We start from the raw sequence: 6,102 nt of genomic DNA, 5'->3' as shown, positions 1-6,102 counted from the left end.
GCCTGTCCCCCCCCCCCCCCACACCCTTCCTTGTTGCCATGGTGACAGTGGGCATCCCAGGCTGCGGGCTGCGGGCTGCACTCCCCTCACCCCTCCTGCTGGCTCTGGAGGAGCAGGCGGGCTTTGTCAGGGCTCAGCGTCTCCCTGCAGCTGCAAGACAGAGAAGAAAAGAGGCTGCCGTGGGTGCCACTGAGGCCCCTTGAGGGCTGAAACCGGCAGGCAGGGCCACTCCAGACCACCAGCCCCGAGTTTGTGGGGTCCCTGCCAGCCTCACCCTGGTCTGACTGCCCACAGCACAGCGTGCCCAGAGGGAGGAGGCCAGCCCCGCCCCAGTGTGGGAACCTGGGGCGGTGTCCTGCTTCTTGGTGATCTGCCTGGGGTCCCCTCCTGCAAGCTGTCCCAGGCAGGAGTGGCTGATGGCGCTGCACAGGCCTGTGGAGAACCCCTGGCTCTGCTTGTTTCCGTGTTTCTTGGTTTTCCTCCTTAAGGGAAGGTGGTGAGTAGACGGGTGTCTGAAAAGGGGAGACTTTTTCTCGTTTCGGGTGGTGAAGTCCTAGGTGGGTCACTTCTCTGGGTTCCTTGGGTGCTCCTTCTTCTCCAGGGTTGTAGGGCTGGGGGATGGAACACTGCTGCCGCGTGACTTGAGGAGGGGGTCCCCCTGCATCTCAGCACACTGGGTCTAGGCTGACGACCTGGGCTGGCTTTGCTGAAGGGTCCCTGGCTCTTGAATGGAATTGTCCAGAATATTTTTTAAACAAATGCAGGATGTTGGATTCTGTAATGGGACCTGGTCTAATTCTGGATTTCCCTCACCCTCACCTCAGTCTTCTCCTTTCTTTTTAAATGGATGGGAAAGGAATAAAGTGTGTGCTTTAGAAATACCACTTCCTGAGGTTGCCATGATAACAGGGACCCCATTTCAGATGTCAGGATTGTCTTTTAAAAAAACATAGATTTTATTTTTTTTAGAGTCGTTTTATGTTCACAGCAAAATTGAGGGGAAGGTACAGAGATTTCTGATATACTCCCCTGCCCCTGCTCCCTGCCTCCCCCATTATCGTCATCCCCCACCAGAGTGGTGTATTTGTTACAACTGATGAACCTACACTGACACATCATAATCACCTAGAGTCCACAGTTTACATTAGGGTTCACTCTTGGTGTGTATATTCTATGGGCTTGGACAAATGTATCACAGCAGGTATCCACCTTTATAATATTGTACAGAGTAGTTTCACTGCTCTAAAAATCCTTTGTACTCCACTTATTCATCCCTCCTGCCTTAACCCCTGGCAAGTCCTGAACTCCAGTAGTTTTTCTGAAATGTCACACAGTTGGAATCATACAGTATGTAGCCTTTTCAGATTGGCTTCTGTCACCTAGTAATATGCATTTTAGGTTCCACGGTTGTCTTCTTTTTATTTCTTTTACATTAGGAAAACCAGCCGTTCAGATAAATGTGGGCAAGGGGACTTTTTCTTTAAAGAGGCTGTAAGGTGCTCATTCCCAGGTCCTTGGTGACCCCAGAGTGTCCCTGGCTCTTTGGTGATGTGTTTCCTGCTCTATATCTATGAATCAGGACAGTGAGAACTTCTTTACTGTTGTTGTGGATTTCTAGGGTGACTGGGTTGAATCAGCTTGAAGTGAAAAGAATGATTCTGTGTGTTGTGTCTGTACACACATGTACACAGACTCAATTCAAATGACAGCACACCCCAGCTCCAGATAGGTTGTTTACGAGAGGTTACATCGTGCAGAAAAGTTAAACATGTCTTGGCAGGCGTGGCTTTTCCTTCCAGGCCCCTATGTCTAGCCAGTTGGTCAGCTGAAGGCCAGCTGGCTTTGGACGCAGGGTCTGCTCTGTGTAGGCGAGGGTCCAAGCCTAGCCGGATTGGGCTGGATCCTGACAGATCCCATAAAGAAGAGCTTGGGCTGGGCCTCAGTTTCCTCATCTGCACTTCAGGGGGTCTTGACATCTCGTCCTCAGGCCCTTAGTGGCTCACTTGGTGACCTCAGCTGGGGCTGTGGGGGGCCTGGCCCTGCTCTAGGCACTGGGAACAGACCAGCTCACACAGGTCTGGGGGGCTCAGAGCAGGACACGTCTGCCTGCCAAGCGAGTTGGTGGGGGGGCACACAACCAGGTGATGGTGGCCCCTGCCACCGCATGACCTTAGGCCAGTGCTTCAGTTCCCCCAGCTGTCCAGTGGGGCTTGCTGTGTGTAAAAGGAGCTGAGGGGTACAATCTACGGCAGGTGGAGTCTGTCTGACTGAAGTACCTACCAGGGCTGAGGGAACACCCAACCCAAGCTCCTGGGCTCCAGTTCTGCTTCAGTCCAGTAGCTTCGGGCCAGCTTTGGGGGTATCCACCTTCTCCAGGACACCCAGAGGAGGGGTTCCCCAGAACCAGGTTTGTAGTTCGGCCATAGCCCACTACTCCCAGCCCACCCAGGGCCGCCAGATGTCTGCGTGGGCCAACTGTGTCCAGTGAGCGGTGAGGCACCAGTGTTTGCAGCAATCTTCCCGGGAAGAACCGAGAAGCCATCCCTTCTGAGCCAGCACCCTCCCCATGTGCACTGCTGTGCCCTTGCCCTCTGTGTGCTGCCAAGGAGTGTGGTCCCCCCTGCCTTCCCTCTACTCTCCCTGAGAGGCTCTCAGCCATCCCCTGTCCCAGAGCCACAGGCAAGATCCCTGTTAGGGTTTGACTAACTGACCAGCCAGCTACTACCCAACCACTAACCAGCTAGCTGACCTCCCTCCTTCTCATTTCTTTCCCTTTTCCTCCCTTCTTTCCCTCCCTCTTTCCCTCCCTCTCCCCCTCTTCCTCCCTCTCCCTTGTCCTCCCTTTCTCCCTTCCTTCCTTCCCATCTTGTTCCAGAAAGGATTTGGTTTAGCCTAAAGTATTCAGGATAAAGAGAAGCAGGTCGGGGTTTCCCTGGTGGCGCAGTGGTTGAGAGTCTGCCTGCCGATGCAGGGAACACGGGTTCGTGTCCTGGTCCGGGAAGATCCCACATGCCGCGGAGCGGCTGGGCCCATGGGCCATGGTCGCTGAGCCTGCGCATCCGGAGCCTGTGCTCCGCAACGGCAGAGGCCACAACAGTGAGAGGCCCGCGTACTGAAAAAAAAATAAAAGAGAGAAGCAGGTGAATACAGTGTAAGAGCTGGTTGTATTTGCAGACAGAACTTGTGTGTGTGTGTGGGGGGGTGGCGCGTGAAGCCCCATGACTGAGTTCTGTGGGAGTTCTGGACTTGAGCCTAGCCATCTGAGAGCCCGGGTGTTGGAAGAAGGCAGGGGAGAGAGAAGGCTCTGTACCTGTGAGTTCAGTGTTGGCCAGTTTACTCCGAGCCTCCTCCCCACTTCCAGGTCAGGCCCTTGTGAGCTATCAGAGCTTGTGAACATTCTTCAGTCTAAAGAATGGAACCCAGAAACAGACCCAAGGAGCCCACTCAGAGGGGGTCTGAGGAGTGGGAGCCCCTAAATGATCATCCTCCTGGCTGTCCCTCCCAGCACTCTGTCCCCTGTCCCCTGCAGGAACAAGGGAGAGGGGACACCATGGGGGTGGATGACTCGCTCCCCCTTGGCCTGGCTGGGAGATAAAGGCTAAGTTGAGAGTGTTTAGAGGGAATTCCAACTGGCTTTCTAGAGATCCACCTGGGGCTTTTAAAATGAAAAATTACTAGTGATATATGCTTGAATGGATAAGTGAGGAAGGCCTGTGTTCTCCTAGTACGTAATTTTGCACCTCAGAATATTTCACGTGGACTAAGCTGGATGAGGCTAGAATTTTTTGCGGAATGCATCTTACACTGAACTTATAGCATCCTAAAAGAAACTGCTGTCCCACGCAGATGTGGGGTTATATCTGTCGACTCCCATGTTCTTAACATCGTGTCTAAAGGACCCCTCATAGCTGGTGCTCAGGCTGCAAATTGGATAAAACCGCTGACCTCTGAGATGTAAGCGTCCTGGTCAACAGGCTGTGACTTTTCAGCAGCCTGTGTTGCTTCTCCAGCGTGGGTCCAGGAGAGTGTGGCTGTCGCTTTTTTGTCCTAGGTGATTGGTCAGGGAACCCTGGTGTAGGTGGGAGCCTGGCCTGTGTCCAACTGTGCGTGTGCATCGTTTGCAGGGAGTGTCTGCAGGAAACCATTGAAATGGTAACCTTGCTAAGGTCAGGAGCTGCTGCAGAGAAGGTCCTTCCTCCCTTCCCCATTCCCCACGTGTATGGGAGTCTAAGATCTTCCATGGCAAAGGGGGCATCTGTTCTCTATTCTCTCCATGATCCTTTGTCTTAAACCAAGTTCCAAAAAATTTTGTCTGCAAAATAAACTATGCTGCTTAAGAAATAATCAGTTGCAGGGTGGTGGGCAGATGCTCCCAGCCTGCTATTGCTTCCTGACACTATCCCTCAGCTTTAGACCTCTGTTAAGGGACACTCAGGTCCTCTCCCCTTCCCCTCCCTTTCCCTCTACCCATTCTTCCCTCCCTTCCCTCCTTTCTCACTAGGACAGTGGTGCTGTGAGTAGATTCCAGTTCTCTCTAGTTACCTTCTCCCAGAGTCTCCAGCACAGCAGTGCCCTGAAACAAAGCCCTCTAAATAAGCAGAGCTGTTGATTTCTGAATTGCCTTTGGTTAATCAGGATTAGAGACTAAGGAGCTGAACAAGAAAGAAAGGGTCCAAGTGACTGTGCAAATGCCACCTGGCTAACTCTAATGTGGGTTGATCTTGAGCACACAGGGGAGACCCCGCACCTCTCTGGGCTCGGCCATGCTCTGGTTGAGGCTGTGCAGTTGCCAGAACAACGTTGGAATCACCCTGTATCCAGACACCTGGACCTGAAGAGTGGGGCAAAGCCACTCTTATTGTCTTACTCCTTCATATAGCTCTCTATTTACACAGTGATATTTTTTTCTTACAGGATTAAAAAAAAAAATGTACCCTGGACACAGCACTTTCCTTTCAGTGTAGATCATCAGAGCTCTTTGTTAAAGATAAGAGGTTGCTTCCACTTCAGGCTTGAATGTCATTGCAGCCCACACCAGGGCCTCTCTGTAATTATCCTGTGCTCTCTGGAAAGCTCTTAAATGCCACTTCATCCAAGGCTTTGAGGCTGAGATTGCTTCTCCAGTGCAATGCCAAAGGCTCCTCTTGGCTGAGATGACTAAGTTTCGTCTCAAATATTTTTAGAGCAGTTCCTTTTTTTTTTTAATAAGAAAGTAAAGCGAATGATGATTAATCCGCTCCTCACTGCCCACCCCGTAGCCCTGTGTTGGTGTGAAGGGGCTCTCCCACTGTCACCTGCCCACGATGTGGCCTCACAGACTCCAGGTGCTGGCCTGTTCACCCTCCTAGCTGCCTGACTGCTGGTGAAGGTGGGTGACGTTCAAGGCAGTGCCCAATTTAGGAAATATTTTAGGCCTTTGAACAAAACACACTTTCAGTTTAGAGCAACATAGAAAACTTTTTGTAAAAACGTGTTTTCAGAAAACAGAATTACACTCAGAGTCCCTTCTTTTGGGGTTTCTTGACCGCATTTTTCCTAAGAGAGATTTAGGACAGCTAAGTAGAAATTAAAATTTCCATACGTAAACAGACGTGGAGACAGCTGGCTCTGACTATGTAATAGCTGGAGGTTTGGAATATCAAAGGAGCAATGGAGAAGCCTTTATTCTCTTATTTTTAAATAGGTTGGCTTTTCTCCCAATTGCAAATACAATAAATGTTCTTCGTAGAAATTTAGATATTAACGAGAAGCATTAAGAGGAGAATGAAAATTCCCAGAAGCTCACCACCCAAAGATGGCGAGGTTTTTGTGGGTCTGGAAAGATTTCCCTTTTCCTTTCCTGGGTCTTGTCTATTGATAAGTAGAATATTCATTAGGATTTGTCTTGGGACCTGAAAGCTAAGTTGCCTCCCCATTCAAAGCCTGTTGGATTCTCATCCCAGCCTCCTGCCCAGCGAGTTTATCATTTCTGTGGCTCTCGCCTGCCTTGTGGAAAGGAGAATGACAGTGCTGGACACTTTGTCCTATCCTTGGAGTCTGACAGGTGCCCCCAGTTCCTGCTGCATGTGTACCTCATGTGACCAGTGAGTGGAAGGGGTACGG

Source organism: Neophocaena asiaeorientalis, unplaced genomic scaffold, assembly GCF_003031525.2.
Source record: "Neophocaena asiaeorientalis asiaeorientalis breed wild unplaced genomic scaffold, Neophocaena_asiaeorientalis_V1.1 scaffold558, whole genome shotgun sequence".
NCBI lineage: Eukaryota > Metazoa > Chordata > Mammalia > Artiodactyla > Phocoenidae > Neophocaena > Neophocaena asiaeorientalis.
Note: the sequence above shows the minus strand (reverse complement) of the source record.